Here is a 13,938-nt window from a genome sequence, read left to right on the forward strand (position 1 = left end):
CATAGATCTTTAGAGAAAGTTAAGAGGGTGTTCTTGAGTTGCCAACTGTTAAATTGCATAAACTCATTCTGTACCATGAGTCAAGGGGAACTGTTGGGCCCCCGGTTGCTAATTTATGCATACCCAATAATGTCTGTCTGGTTGGTAAGGTTGGGTGAGATTGCTGAGTTTCAGACCCGTTGTGATGACAAGTGCTCGCCATCTGTTGAACTATGGTTCTTCCTGTGTTCCAGTGCCTCATGCCCCATCCTTTTTTTTGGAAGCGCCTGCTTTACTAACAGTCAGTCAGGTCTCGTTCCTCAACTTAGAGTGCCACTTACCACTCCCACCCCCCCCAGTATCTTGAATGCCCTTCCAACAACCTCTATTTCCCCTAAAGCCCCCTTAGATACTGTCCCCCCATTGGGAATTACTGATCTAAGCAATGAATTCCATAGATTCACCACCCTCTGGTTAAAGAAATTCCTCCTCATTTCTATTTTAAAGGGACGTTCCTCTATTCTGAGGCTCTGCCCTCTGGTCCTAGACCCCCCCAATACAGGAAACATCCTCTCCACATCCACTCTGTCTAGGCCTTTCAATATTCAATAGGTTACAATGAGATCCCCCCCTCATTCTTCTAAACTCCAACAAGTACAACCCCAGAGCCACCAATGCTCCTTGTATATTAATCCTTTCTTACAGAATCATTCTCGTGAACGTCCTCTGGATCCTCTCCAATGTCAGCACATCCTTTCCTTGATCAGGGGCCCAGGATTGTTCACCCTATTCCAAGTGTGGTCTGACCAATGCCTTATGAAGCCTGTTAGGAGGCTAAGACGCTGGGAGATCTTCAAGATGGTTTCAGTCTCCACCAAGACTTCCACCTCAAGGTTCAGTGTTTTATACATTAAGAGATACTCTTCTGCACACCACTGTTGTAATCGTGGTTATTTGGGTTACTGTTACCTTCCTGTCAGCTTGAACCAGTCTGGCCATTCTCCCCTAACCTCTGTTATTTACAAGGTATTTTTGTCCACAGAATTACCGCTCCCAGGATGTTTTTTTTTAATTTCTAACACCATTCTCTGTAAATTCTAGACCCAGGGGTCACAACCTGGGTCCATGAAACCCTCTGTTAATGGTACTGGTCCATGGCATAACCAAAGATTGGGAACCCCTGCCTTAGAGACTGTTATATGTGAAAATCCCAGGAGATCAGCAGTTATTGAGATACTCAAACCACCCTGTCTGGCACCAACAAACATTCCATGGTCAAAGTCACTTGGATCACATTTCTTCCCCATTCTGATGTTTGGTCTGAACAACAACTGAACCTCTTGACCATGTCTGCATGCTTTAATGCATTGGGTTGCTGCCACATGATTGGCCAATGAGATATTTGCATTAATGAGGTGTACCTAATAAAGTGGCCACTGAGTGCATAGACCAGTATTTCTGTGATTACTCTGGAACGGGAAGCTCTTTATCTAAATGTAAACACTGGACAAGGATGTGCCTTGAATGTGTACTAACTCATACTGTGTGATTGTGTGCCACACCTGATAGCTCAGAAACACCACTGAAGTGTAGCTGCTGTGAACATATAGTCAAACAGAACAATCTGCTTGTCCAAGATAAGATTCTGCAGATGCTGGAAATCCTGGGCAACACAGTCAGCATTTCAGGCCACGGCAATTCCTCAGTGTGTTCTAAGCTGAGTGCAATAGACAATGAGTAGTTCATTCCTTTTGTCCTTTGTCTTTGCACCTGGTGAATCGGGCAAGAGTACTTCGGTGTTCAAAATAAATTTATTATCAACGTGCATATATGTCACCATATACAGCCCTGAGATTCATTTTCTTGTAGGCATTTGCAGTAGAACAAAGAAATACAATAGAATCAATGAAAAACTGCACAAACTGTGACCTACAAACAACCATGGTGCAAGAGAAGCCAAACCGTGCAAATAAGTAAATAAATAGCTTTGAGAACGTGAGTTGTCGAGACCTTGAAAGTGAGTCCGGAGGTTGTGGAATCAGTTCAGAGTTAGAGAGAGTGAAGTTATCCACACTGGTTCAGGAGCCTGATCTTTGAAGGGTAAAACTGTTCCTGAACCTAGTAGTGTGGGTCCTGTGCCTCCTGTACCTCCTACCTGATGGTTATAATGAGAGCATAGCCTGGATGGTGGGGGTCCTTGATAATGAATGGTGCTTTCTTGTGGCAGTGTTCCATGTAAATATGCTGAATGGTGGGAGGGCTTTCCTGTGATCAACTGGGCTTTATTCACCAATTTTTGTAGATTTTTCCATCCCTGGGCTTTGCTGTTCCCACATCAGGCCAGTCAGAATACTCTCCTCTGTGCCATCTGTAAATGCACAATGATGAGTTAATGCTGATTGAGTGACAACTGTATGTCTGGAGCCTGTGTTAGTACCCAGGCAATAACACAGTAAGTATTTATCTGAAGCTGATGCAATATGGAACATTTAAAAGGCTTTTATCCTGTTGTAATCTTGGGGAAAGTAGGTGGCCATTTGAATACGATTATCGACTCATGAACAGAGTATAAAATGTGTAGAAGAATAGGAGATGTTGGAAGTTATGGAAAAAGAAATCCCGTGTACAGGATCAGAACACCTTGTCATTTACATTCCAAAGGGAGTTTGAGCTGTACGTTGTGACCCTGACACCCAGACTCTGCGAGAGGTGCACCTTCGTGAGTCTGGTGCACACTTCCCCTGAAGTGTGTTACACTGTGTATTGATTGTATTAAGGGGTTTCTTGTGAAGTGGCCGAGCCTGTACACTTTAGAGCAAAGCGTACTCATGTCCAGGTGGTTAAGAAAGTGTATGGGATGTTGGCCTTTGTTAGTTGGAGGATTGAGTTCAAGAGCCATGAGGTAGTGTTACAGCTCTATAAATCTGATTAGACCACATTAGCAGTATTGTTACACACAAAATATTGGAGGAACTTAGCAGGCCAGGTACTTACATGGAAATAAATAAATAGTTGACGTTTAGGGCTGAGACCCTTCATCAGGACTAAAAGGAAGGGTCTCGGCCTGAAACGTTGACTGTTTATTCATTTCCATAGATGCTGCCATAGATGTGGGCACTTGGCCAAGTGGTTAAGGCATTGGACTAGCTACCTGAAGGTCGTGAGTTTGAGCCCCAGCCGAGGGAACGTGTTATGTCCTTGAGCAAGGCACTTGATCACACATTGCTCTGCGATGACACTGGTGCCAAGCTGTATGGGTCCTAATGCCCTTCCCTTGGACAACATTGGTGTCGTGGAGAGGGGAGACTTGCAGCATGGGCAACTGCCAGTCTTCCATACAACCTTGCCCAGGCCTGCGCCCTGGAGAGTGAAGACTTTCCAGGCGCAGATCCATGGTCTCACAAGACTAACAGATACCTATTATTCAGATGCTGCCTGACCTGCTGAGTTCCTCCAACATTTTGTGTGTGTCGCTCTGGATTTTCGGCATCCACAGAATCTCTTGTTTGTACTTGGGAGTATTGTGTTCAATTCTAGTCACCTTATTAGGGGAAGGATGTGGAAACCATGAACATTGACTTCTCAAACTTCCACTAATGCCCCTCCTCCCCCTTGTACCCCATCTGTTATTTATTTATATACACACATTCTTTCTCTCTCCCTCCTTTTTCTCCCTCTGTCCCTCTCACTGTACCCCTTGCCCATCCTCTGGGTTTTCCCCCTTCCCCCTTTTCCTTCTCCCTGGGCCTCCTGTCCCATGATCCTCTCGTATCCCTTTTGCCAATCACCTGTCCAGCTCTTGGCTCCATCCCTCCCCCTCCTGTCTTCTCCTATCATTTTGGATCTCCCACTCCCTCTCCCACTTTCAAATCTCTTACTCACTCTTCCTTCAGTTAGTCCTGATGAAGGGTCTCGGCCTGAAACGTCGACTGTATCTCTTCCTACAGATGCTGCCTGGCCTGCTGTGTTCACCAGCAACTTTGATGCGTGTTGCTTAAATTTCCAGCGTCTGCAGAATTCCTCGTGCTTGCGCTCAATTAGATTAGATTAGATTCAACTTTATTGTCATTGTGCCGAGTACAGATACAAAGCCAATGAAATGCAGTTAGCACCTGACCAGAAATGCAAAGAATAGTGTTATTTACAAAATAAATGCAAATAAAAAGTAAGTGCTACAGCACACAAATATAAAAGTACTGAGACAGTACAATATGGATGCAATACTGCTTAGCGCTGTGATGTGAGGTTCAGCAGGGTCACAGCCTCAGGGAAGAAGCTCTTCCTGTGCCTGCTGGTGTGGGAGCAGAGGCTCCTGTAGCGCCTACCGGATGGGAGGAGAGTAAAAAGTCCATGGTTAGGGTGAGATGCATCCTTGATAATGCTTTTCGCCCTGCCCACGCAGCGTTTATGGTAGATGTTCTCAATGGTGGGCAATTGGGTGTTGATAATCTGCTGGGCAATTTTCACCACACGCTGGAGTGCTTTGCGGTCCAGTACGGGACAATTGCCATACCACACTGAGATGCAGTTAGTGAGTATGCTCTCAATGGTACAGCGGTAAAAGTCCATCAGTATCCTGGGACAGAGGTGAGCTTTCTTGATGCTCTGCAGGAAATAAAGGCACTGTTGCATCTTTTTGATCAGGATGGAGGAGTTCAGGGACCAGGTGAGATCCTTGGAAATGTGGACACCAAGGAACTTGAAGCTTGATGCACGCTCTGCTACAGCTCCGTTGATGTCGATGGGGATGCGAGTGTGGCTCCTAGCATGCCTGAAGTCCACAGTGATCCTCTTGGTCTTCCGGTTGTTAAGGGCCAGGTTTTTGTCAGCACACCATGCGGCCAGGTGCTGGACCTCATCCCTGTAGGCCGTCTCGTCATCCCCTGCGATCAGGCCAACCACCATGGTGTCATCTGCGAACTTGGTTATAGAGTTAGAACCATGTATGGGAACGCAGTCATAGGTGAAAGGGGAGTACAGAAGAGGGCTCAGCACACAGCCTTGAGGCACGCTGGTGTTCAGGGTGAGAGTGGAGGAGGAGAGGTTGTCTAACTTAACTGATTGGGGACTGTTAGTCAGAAAGTCCAAGGTCCAATTGCAGAGGGATGAGCTGATACTAGGCTGGCGAAGTTTGGCGATCAGCTTGGAGGGGATCACAGTATTGAATGCTGAACTAAAGTCAATGAACAGCATTCTGACGTAAGAGTTGTGGCTGTCCAGGTGGGTCAGGGCAGAGTGAAGTGCCGTGGAGATGGTGTCCACTGTTGACCTGTTGGTGCGATAGGCAAATTGATGGGGGTCCAGGGTAGTGGGCAGACAGGATTTCAGATGTGATAGAACCAGTCTCTCAAAGCACTTTGCAGTGACAGGGGTGAGTGCAACTGGGCGGAAGTCATTCAGGCCCGTGGCAGTGGAATGCTTCGGCACTGGCACGATGGTGGCGATCTTGAAGCCTGTGGGGACAACTGCCTGGGCCAGGGGCAGAACTGAAAATTAGAGTTAGATGATTTACAATGTTCTTGGGGCCTCATAGAGTCACGGAGCAACACAGCAGGGATACAAGCAATTCAGCTCAACCAGTCACACCGACCACAGAGCTAGTTCCAACTTCCTGCCTTCAGCCTATATCCCTCAGGGCTGTGGCCCTCCACGTACCTATCCTAGTGCTTCACAGAATTCCAAATACTGCACTTCAGACCGAAACACCTATACTACAGGGATGATCCACTCTGCAGGCACACAACCTATATTGCTCCAGCATCTAAATTTTACTTCCCCTCCTCTCTTTTTCTGTCCCCTCACTCCTACTCTTCACCTCCCTCTGGTTCCCTCCTTCCCTTTCTCCCATGGTCCACTCTCCTCTCCTATCAGGTTCCTTCTTCTTCAGCCCTTTGGCTCTTCCACCTATCACCTCCCAGCTTCTTACTTCAGCCTCCTTCCCTCACCCACCCACCTTCCCCCTCACCTGGTCTCACTATCACCTTCCAGCTTGTAGTCCTTCCTCTCCCCCACCTTCTTGTTCTGACTCCTCGCCCCTTCCTTTCCAGTCCTGCCGAAGGGCCTCAGCCCAAAACGTCGACCGTACTTTTTTCCATAGATACTGCCTGGCCTGCTGAGCTGTCCAGCATTTTGTGTGTGTTGCTTTATTTATTTTTACTGTTGGGTTTATTATAAAAGTCTTTAAAATCATAATTGAACTATGACTCTGGATAAATGTTTAGCGCTAGCTGCCTCTTTATTTGAGTGAGGAGTGCGTTATCGGAAGCAAGTGGCACTGCTTTGCTGCTCTGAGCAAATGTTCAATTGTACACCCTAGGAAATACTTCAAGACAATTGTCTGCATTTAAAATTGACTCAGAATCAGAATCACATTTAATATTTCTGACATATGCCGTTTTGCAGCAGCAGTACAGTGCAATACTTTAACTTTAAACTTGAAAGAACTTTAAACTATTCATGGCAGATGCAATTTAATGTGGATAAATGTGAAGTTATCCACTTTGGTGGCAAAAACAGGAAATCAGATTATTATCTGAATGGTGGCCAATTAGGAAAAGGGGAGGTGCAACGAGACCTGGGTGTCATTATACACCAGTCATTGAAAGTGGGCATGCAGGTACAGCAGGCGGTGAAAAAGGCGAATGGTATGCTGGCATTTATAGCAAGAGGGTTCGAGTACAGGAGCAGGGAGGTACTACTGCAGTTGTACAAGGCCTTGGTGAGACCACACCTGGAGTATTGTGTGCAGTTTTGGTCCCCTAATCTGAGGAAAGACATCCTTGCCATAGAGGGAGTACAAAGAAGGTTCACCAGATTGATTCCTGGGATGGCAGGACTTTCATATGAAGAAAGACTGGATGAACTGGGCTTGTACTTGTTGGAATTTAGAAGATTGAGGGGGGATCTGATTGAAACGTATAAAATCCTAAAGGGATTGGACAGGCTAGATGCAGGAAGATTGTTCCCGATGTTGGGGAAGTCCAGAACGAGGGGTCACAGTTTGAGGATAAAGGGGAAGCCTTTTAGGACTGAGATTAGGAAAAACTTCTTCACACAGAGAGTGGTGAATCTGTGGAATTCTCTGCCACAGGAAACAGTTGAGGCCAGTTCATTGGCTATATTTAAAAGGGAGTTAGATATGGCCCTTGTGGCTACGGGGATCAGGGGGTATGGAGGGAAGGCTGGGGCGGGGTTCTGAGTTGGATGATCAACCATGATCATAATAAATGGCGGTGCAGGCTCGAAGGGCCGAATGGCCTACTCCTGTACCTATTTTCTATGTTTCTATAATAAGGTAATTGCTATAACATACAATCAAGAGTGTTGAACGAGCTGTCAGCACAGGTGGTGCACGCGAGCTCGATTTCAACATTTAAGAGGTGTTTGGATAGGTACATGGATGGGAGGGATAGGGAGAGCAATGGTCTGGGTGCAGGTCGATGGGAATAGGCAGCTTAAATGGTTTGCTGCAGACTAGATAGGCAGTGTCATGTACTTTTCTATGACTCTAAGAAGTATTTTAAAAATTTAATTAAATAAGATGTGCAAAAAGGAGCAAAAATACTGAGGTAGTGTTCATGGGTTCATCGTCCATTCAGAAATCTGATGGTGGAGGGGAAGAAGCTGTTCCCAAAACATTTAATATGTGTCTTCAGGCTCCTGTACCCCCTCCTGATGGTAGCAATGAGAAGAGGACATTTCCTGGGTGATGGGGGTCCTTAATGATGGACGCCGCCTTTTTGTGGCATCACCTGTTAAAGATGTCCATAATGCTGGGAGGCCAGTGCCCATGGTGAAGCTGGCTGAGTTTACAACCTTCTGCAACTTTCCAATCCTGTGCCTCTCCACTCCAGTCAGTGATGCAAACAGTCAGAACACTCTCCATGGTATGTAGAAATCTGCTGGAGCCTTTGGTGTGATACCAAATCTCCTCAAACCTCCTTGAAATATGGACTCTCTGATTCACATGCAACATGCATCTGAGGTTCAGAAATAGGCCGTTCAAGCCTGCTGCCATTCCGGTAAACCATGATAAAACAGGAGCAAGGTAGATCAGCTGCTTGAGTGGTGTCGCAACGACAACCTTGCACTCAACGTCAATAAGACTAAGAAAAGGGAAGTCGGTAAAACACACACCAGTCCTCATTCAGGGTTCAGCAGTGGAAAAGAATGAGCAGCCTCCAACCTGATGGCATGAACTTCAATTTCTAGAACTTCCAGTAATGTCTACCCCCCCCAACCACTTCACCATTTATCATTCCCATTTCCCTCTCTCACCTTATCTCCTTACCTGTCTGTCACCTCCCGCTGCTGCGCACCCCGCTTCTCTTTCTGTCCTCTCCTCTCAGATTCCCGCTTTTCCAGCCCTTGATCTCTTTCATCAAACTTTACTTCACCCCCTCCTGCTCTCCTGTTTTCCCCTATCACCTTCCTCCCCTCCCCCCACCTTCTTACTCTGACTTCTCATAGTTTTTTCCCAGTCTCGGTGAAGGTTCTTGACCCATAACGTGGGTAGAGGCTCCTGGCCTGCTGAGTTCCTCCAGCATTTTGTGTGTGTTTCAGTGGAAAAAGTGAACAGTTTCTACATGGGTGTCAACATCTCTAAATATCTATCCTGGGCCAACATGTTGATGCAGTTAGTCATAGTCATAGTTTATTGATCCTGGGGGAAATTGGTTTTCGTTATGGAGATTTGGCATGTCACCAAAGACTATCAGGTTTCTACAGAAATACCATGTAGAACATTCTGACTGGTTGTATCGCCGTCTGCACAGGATTGGGAAAAGCAGCAGAGGGTTGGAAGCTTGTCCAGCTCCATCATGGACGCCAGCCTCCCAGCATCGAGGCCATCTTCAAAATGCAGTGCCTCAAGGTGACAGCATCCAACCTCTCCACTCAAGACATATGATTGTCTCATTGCTAAAATCAGGGTGGAGGTACAGGAGCCTGAAAGCACTCGCTCAATATTTTAGGATCAGCTTCTTCCCCTCTGCCATCAGATTTCTGAATGGTTTATGAATGCTACCTCATTATTTTGATCTCTTGTTGCATTACTTTTTTGTATTTCACTTTGCAAGTGAGTACTGCTGCTACAAGACAGCACATATCATGTCATACTGTCTGTCAGGGATGTCAAATCTGATTCAGATCAATGCTCATCCACACAATCTTTCACCCACTTATCAGGCCTTAAAAAAGCTCAAAGACCTGCTTCCAACACCTAAAAAGAATGAAGTTCCAAAGACTCGTGATCATTTGGTAGAATGTAATTGTCTCTTGCCAGTTTTAACTAGATGGCCACCCACTTTTAGATTATGTCACAAGCTGGCACATCTACTCCACATTCACTATCCAGATCTGATACATTGCAATCTTTCTCCCTCATCTAACCACGTCAGATACCAGGATGCAGCACAGCAGCTTAACAGTTAGTGGAACACTTTACAGCCCCTGTTGTAAGATTGGGGTTCAACTCCCTCTCTATCCCCCTACTCTCTTTCTCCCTCTCCTGCTTTCTCCCTTCCCCTCCTTTCCTCTTCTCTTACCTCCCTCTCCCCTCCCCTCCCCGTCTCCCTACTCCCTCCTCCACTCTCTCCCTCCCATCTCATCCTCTCTCCTCTCTCTTCTCTCCCCCTCCCCTCCCCTCTCTCCCCTCCCCTCTCTCCCCTCCCCTCTCTCCCCTCCCCTCTCTCCCTTCCCCTCTCTCCCTTCCCCTCTCTCCGCTCCCCTCTCTCCCCTCCTCCCCTCCCCTCCCCTCCCCTCTCTCCCCTCCCCTCTCTCCCCTCCCCTCTCCTCTCCCTTCTCTCCCCCTCTCCCCTCTCCCTCTACTTCCCCCTCTCTGTCCTTCTCTTACCTCCCTCTCCCTTCCCCCATTCTCTCCCACTCCCCCTCCCCGTCTCCCATACTCCCTCCTTCAATCCCCCACTCCCTCTCTCCCCTTCTACTCTCTCTATCCCCCTCTCCCCCTCCCCTCACTCTCTGCCAAGCTCTTACCCCTCCCTTCCCCTGCAGCTCCTCTTCTCTGTCTCCCCTCCCCCGCTCTCGGTTTCAGGAAGGAGACTGATGTGCGCAATGTTTGAAGTTTAGTCAGAAATGCGACCAGCATTCTGGGAATCCAGGAGTTAACCAGAAAGAGTACTGGTGGCTTCACCGACGGGTTAACCAGGAAGTGTCTTATCTCGTCATCCTGGATGGTGTTTTCATTCCTGCCCTTCAGGTTAAACCAATCTGTGTGTGTTACTGTCACTGGGAGAGTGGAGAGTCTGGAGTTGTAGTTTAATATCTTCCCAAGAGCAGCCACACTGGGGTAAGTTCACAATGATTAATATTTCAGCGGCCGGCAGGGAGATTCTGCTCCAGGTTCAGTTTCGATTCCAGCACTGGCAGAATACAGAACGAGGAAAATGCTTCGGACTCCCTGTAAACTCAGAGTCAAAGACTAGATCCATTTGAGCTGCTGGAGAGGGAGGGGCTGGGTGGGCTGAGGAAGCACCTCCATGATTGTAGTGTGCCTCGGCAGTGACCACTGCCCTACAGGGGATGTGTATGTAGTGGTGCTGGGAGTGCGAAGGTAAAGACCACAATAATAAAAAACACAATAAATATAAATGCATCAGATCGCTCACTTATATACATAGATTGATTGTACGTCCATAAGGTGACACTGGACACAGGAGTGCTTGTACATTCAGAATCAGAATCAGGTTTATTATCACCGGCATGTGACGTGAAGTTCGTTAACTTAGCAGCAGCAGTTCAATGCAATACATAATCTAGAAGAAAAAACAAAATAAAATAATAAGTAAATCAATTACCGTATACAGTATATTGAATAGGTTAAAAATCATGCAAAAAATTAGAAATACTATATATTAAAAAAGTGAGGTAGTGTTCAAGGGTTCAATGTCCATTTAAGAATCGGATGGCAGAGGGGAAGAAGCTGTTCCTGAATCGCTGAGTGTGTGCCTTCAGGCCTCTGTACCTCCTACTGATGGTAACAGTGAGAAAAGGGCATGCCCTGGGTGCTGGAGGTCCTTAATAATGGATGCTGCCTTTCTGAGACTCCGCTCCTTGAAGATGTCCTGGGTACTTTGTAGACTAGTACCCAAGATGGAGCCAACTAGATTTACAACCTTCTGCAGCTTCTTTCAGTCCTGTGCCATAGCCCCTCCACACCAGACAGTGATGCAGCCTGTCAGTACAGTACAACTATAGAAGTTTTTGAGTATTTGTTGACATGCCAAATCTCTTCAAACTCCTAATGAAGTATAGCCACTGTCTTGCCTTGATTATAACTACATCGATATGTTGGGACCAGGTTAGATCCTCAGAGATCTTGACACCCAGGAACTTGAAGCTGCTCACTCTCTCCACTTTTTTTTGTTGGCCGTGTGCCTGCGTGCATGCGAGTGTGTGCGTATGCGTGCGTGCGCGTCTGCATGTGCGTGCGTATGCGTGCGTGCGTGTGTCCGTGATGATGTCTTTTTCATGGCAAGAGAGACTGTGTGGCGCGCCACTCCCCACACACATTTTGCAGTATTTTCCCTTTATTTTATGAGGTCCAGTTGCGATCTCGACACTAGACCCGGCACGGATGGAAAGCGTACTTGGGAGCGGACCTGACTGGTTTCGAACCCGGGAACCTCTGTTCCCAGGTCCGGCGCTGATGTCATTGCGCCACCAGCCGGCCCACTCTCTCCACTTCTGATCCCTCTATGAGGATTGGTATGTGTTCCTTCGTCCTACCCTTCCTGAAGTCCACAATCAGCTCTTTCGTCTTACTGACGTTGAGTGCCAGGTCGTTGCTGCAGGACCACTCCACTAGTTGGCATATCTCACTCCCTACACCCTTTCTTCACCACCTGAGATTCTGCCAACAATGGTTGTATCGTCAGCAAATTTGTAGATGGTATTTGAGCTATGCCTAGCCACGCAGTCATGTGTATACAGAGAGTAGAGCAGTGGGCTAAGCACACACCCCTGAGGTGCACCAGTGTTGATCGTCAGCGAGGATATGTTATCACCAATTTGCATAGATTGTGGACTTGCGGTTAGGAAGTTGAGGATCCTCTGACAGAAAATGATAAAGTAGTGGTAGTGGGGAGGGGTGGGTTAGTGGGTGGAGGTGTTGATCAGCCTGATTGCCTGTGGAAAGGAACTGTTTTTGAGTCTGGTGGTCCTGGTGTGGATGCTACGTAGCCTCCTCCCTGATGGGAGTGGGACAGACAGTCCGTGAGCAGGGTGGGTGGGATCCTTCATGATGTTACTGGCCCCTCTCTGATGGCAGATAGGCTGGTGCTGGTGATGCGTTGGGTTAAGACTATGAATGTAAGAAATAAAAGACATTGCACGATTTATTCTTGTAACTAACTTTTATTATGCATAAAATTGAGGTTGATTTTTAAAAATTCCTCTTCTTGTACCGTGTTCTAAGGATGTTTTAACTACATAATCGGCCTGGGTGAGACATGGGTTTGGATTAAATCTGTGGTGTTTAACTTGAGGGCAGCTGAGAACATGCAGAAGTATATGGTATATACGAGACATAGAAACATAGAAAATGGGTGATTTGATGGTTTACACGAGAAAATCTTCAGATGCTGGGAATTCAAGCAATGCACACAAAATGCTGGTGGAATGCAGCAGGGCAGGAAGTACAGTCGACGTTTCGGGCCAAGACCCTTCGTCAGTCCTGATGAAGCTTCTCAGCCTGTAATGCCGACTGCTTATTCTTCTCCTGCTGAGCTCCTCCAGCGCCCTGTGTGTTGCTCCAGAGTCCTGCACGGGCAGTCTCTCGTGTCTCTGAAAGACTTAACAGCAGATGACCTGAAGGATTGGTAAGTTTAGCAAATGAGCCATGAGAGAGTTGGAACATAGAACATGTGCATGGTTGAAGCACGCTGCTGATTAAGTGAGATGGCAGAAGTGAGAAGGACCTTATGACATAGGAGGAGAATCAGGCCATTTGTACCATCAAATCTGCTTTGCCATTTAACCTTGCCTGATTCAATCTCCCTCTCAACCCCATTCCTCTGCCTTCTTCCATAACCTTTGATACCGTTACTAATCAAGTACCTATCAGCCTCTGCTTTAAATATAGCCAATGATTTAGCCTCCACAGGCATCTGTGGCAATGAATTCCACAGATTCATCACCCACTGGCTAAAGAAATTCCTCCTCATCTCTGTTCTAAAGAGACGTCCTTCTACTCTGAGGCTGTGACCTCTGGTCCTAGACTCACCCACTATTGGAAACATCCTCTCGACTTCACTCTGTCTAGGTCTTTCAGTGTTTGATATGTTTCAATGAGATTCCCCCTCATTCTTCTAAACTCCAGAGATTACAGGCCAGAGCCATTAAAATGCTTCTCACAGATTAACACCTTTCGTTCCTGGCATCACTCTCGTGAACCTTCTGTGAACTCCCTCCAATGCCAGCACAACTTTTCTTAGATAGTGGTGGATAGAGGTTAGATTACAGCATTTAAGTTTATTTGGGTAAGTAAATAAGAGATTAAAGCAAAGAGATTCTGCAGATGCTGGAAATCCAGAGCAACAAACACAAAATGCTGGAGGAACTCAGCAGGCCAGGCAGCATTTCTGGAAATGAATAAACAGCCGATGATTTGGGCTGAGACCTTTCATCAGGAGATTAAGATTTTATTTGTCACCTGTACTTTGAAACATACAGTGAAATGTGTCATTTGTTTTAACAGCCAACACAATCCAAGGATGTGCTGGGGGCAGCCCCACAAGTGTCATCATGCTTCCGATGCCTACATAGCTTGCCCACAAATTACCTGAACCCATACGACTTTGGAATGTGGGATGAAACCGGAGCATCCGGAGGAAACCCACAGGGTCGTGAGGAGAACGTACAAACTCCTTACAGACAGTGGCAGAATCAAACCCCAACTGGCAATTGCTGCTGTTGTAAAGCCTTGCGCCAACCATGATGCTA

The 13,938-nt window shown here is 46.8% G+C and overlaps 1 protein-coding gene across 7 annotated transcripts in view; it reads left to right on the plus strand.

Annotated features, from left to right (window-relative positions):
- Positions 1-13,938, plus strand: part of capn15 (calpain 15) — a 277,686-nt gene that overhangs the window by 177,654 nt on the left and 86,094 nt on the right. The window contains exon 1 of one of the 7 annotated variants that reach the window (XM_072269205.1): positions 10,050-10,285. The exons of the other annotated variants lie outside the window; for them this stretch is intronic. The gene's annotated coding sequence lies outside the window, so the exon portion shown is untranslated. Of the gene's footprint in view, positions 1-10,049; positions 10,286-13,938 lie in introns of those variants that run through there. 7 annotated transcript variants of the gene reach the window in all.

This window comes from Mobula birostris, chromosome 9, assembly GCF_030028105.1.
Source record: "Mobula birostris isolate sMobBir1 chromosome 9, sMobBir1.hap1, whole genome shotgun sequence".
In the NCBI taxonomy this organism is placed as follows: Eukaryota; Metazoa; Chordata; class Chondrichthyes; order Myliobatiformes; family Myliobatidae; genus Mobula; species Mobula birostris.